Genomic DNA, 2500 nt, shown 5'->3' with positions numbered 1-2500 from the left:
TTCTCATTCTAAGGTCAGGGTGGGGAAATTTTGAGGCGTTTTCTTCTGTTGAAGGGGAGAACTCTACGCTTTAAGAACTCTTGTTTGATCGAGACCAAATGAGGCCATAACTAGATCTTTCCAACACTTTCCAACCTCCCTCCCTTATTCTAAGGTCAGGGTAGGGGAATATCTTGTTTAAGGTGTTTCCTTCTGCTGATGGGAAGAACACTACACTTTAAGAACTCTTGTTCGACCGAGAGCACTTCAGGCCATAATTGGACCCTTCCTACACTCTCAACCTCCCTTCCTACCTCATTCTAAGGTCAGGGTGGGGAAGTTTTTTTTTTTTTTTTTTTTTTTTTAGGCGTTTCCTTCAGCTGAAGAAGAGAACTCTACACTTTCAAAACTCTTGTTCGATCGAGAACTCTTCAGTCCATAATTGGACCCCTTCCACACTCTCAACCTCCCTCCATACTTCCCTTTCTTCCTCTCACCCTCCCACATTCTTACCCTTTCTCCCTTCTTCCCTCCCTCCCTCCATCCCTGCAGCTGCGCAAAAATCGCCTGTGTTTGACCCGAACAAAATCCATAGATTAAGTCCCCGTGTTGAAGGGCTTAATAGCTGTGTTTACGAAAGCTCTCATTGGTGCTGAAGAATGATGACAGTAACATTTTATCTCGTCCTGAAATTGGTGTCCTGTTTGTGAGGGCACCATTATGGTGGTGAGCCGGGTAATATATGGAGTGTGTGGACTAGGAGAGTGGAGTGGAGGTGGGGTGGAGTGGAGTGAGGATCGAGAGCAATCCCTCAACTGAATAAAAACAGCTGGTAATAAACATTTTGAGATATGTCTAGGATGTGAAGACGACAAACGGGATAAGTCTACCTCCTCAGTCTGGTAGCCTCTTTTTTTCTGCATAATTAGGATTCTTCATCATTAGCCAGATTATAATCTAGGAAATTTTTCCATTAGGTAAAAGAGTTTCGGTGTAAGAAAATATATATTAGGTTAATGGCAATGTTATCCCTGAGGGTAATGACAAGGGACATAGAGATTAATGATATATGATAATAGACAACAATGTTGGGCACAGGTGGACTAGAAAACGAAGTCAGCACTGGCATTTTTTTGGGCTATTATATAATGTACTCGTAGTTAATTCATTTTTAGGAACATTCGCCGGCTGAGCGTGTTAGGGCGTTGCTACTTTGTGGCGGAAGTTATGAGTGGTGGCAGTTGAGTCCTGCTTGGCAGCAAATGAGTTTGCAGAAAACTGTATATTACATTAAATTTCCTGCTTCACTGAATCTTCCGGAAGAAGGCACCTTCCTAGCGTTCTCTAACCTTGTTGTTCGTAAGTGGTGGTAGATTAAGTGTTTGTTCTGGGTTGTTGTCATTGCAGGATATGACAAAGATGCAGTAGTAAATATGACGGCGTTAAAAATTCTATTATTATATTTTCGTTTCTCCATACAATCTTGCTATTGACCTAAAGGCTTTCCGCAGACTTTTCGTTTCTATTATAACGGATTGTGACCTTTTGTAAGTGAATCGTGTTGAGTCGAACTCATTCATTGACGTTTACATTCAACCGGTGATCAACTAATTGATGCTGAATGGTGATAGTCTTCTCGGCTACAGCTTGGTGCAATTTATCTGGTTCTATGACCGTGTTGAAGCTTTGTAAAAGCCCAATTAAAAAATGAGTCGAATAAATCCCATTGATTGACTAGGTAGAGATGGCGGTAAAAGGGCTGAAATTAAGTTAATCACGAATTTCTTAAAAACGTTGAACATAGCATAAAAAAAAAGTTTTGAATTCTCTGAAAAGGTAAATAGATGTTTGAAGTATGAAAAGGGGTGTCTATATACAAGGTGATGGTGGAAGAATGTGCCAATACTACTCATAAAAGAAAAGCTGAGAAACCTGCGCCAGTACGAAGAATAATGAAAAATTAAATGAAGATGTTGAAAAAAAATAACCCAAGCTAAAGTTAATGAAAGATGATAGGGAACATAGGGAAACATACTCAAGTTTAAACTGATACATAGACAGGATGATGGAAGAAAAATAATCTCCCTCAAGGTCACAATGAGGTATATGTAAAGTAGAGGGGGAAAATGAAGTTGTTAAAAAAGAAAAGGACAAAATATTTAAAAGCTATAACATCGAAAGAAGCCAACCATTTCCGTGAAAGCGAAGCAAGATAACTTTTGATTAGCTTTGGAGGAAGGAAGTTGGGAGGGAGTGGAAGAGGAATGGAAGGATTTACTCGAATGGAGCAAATTGTTGGAGTAGAGGAAATTGTTGGAGTATAGGAAATAGTTCATGTGGATAGGATTCCAGAAGATGTGGAAACTTTGACTTCAGGCTTTTACCCTGAAGGAGTGCTGAAGCCAAGTCCTGTTGACCTGAAGGGTGGCTGAAGTAGAGACCCGTTGCAGTGAAGGTTCGCTGAAATGGAGTTGGGCTGGAGTGGAGGTCTCTTCAGGAGGGTTCTTTTGTGAATGGAGGA

Source organism: Oratosquilla oratoria, chromosome 27 (assembly GCF_046742065.1).
Source record: "Oratosquilla oratoria isolate Oo_2021 chromosome 27, ASM4674206v1, whole genome shotgun sequence".
NCBI lineage: Eukaryota > Metazoa > Arthropoda > Malacostraca > Stomatopoda > Squillidae > Oratosquilla > Oratosquilla oratoria.
The sequence above is the reverse complement of the archived record's forward strand: the minus strand, read 5'-3'. Positions refer to the sequence as shown.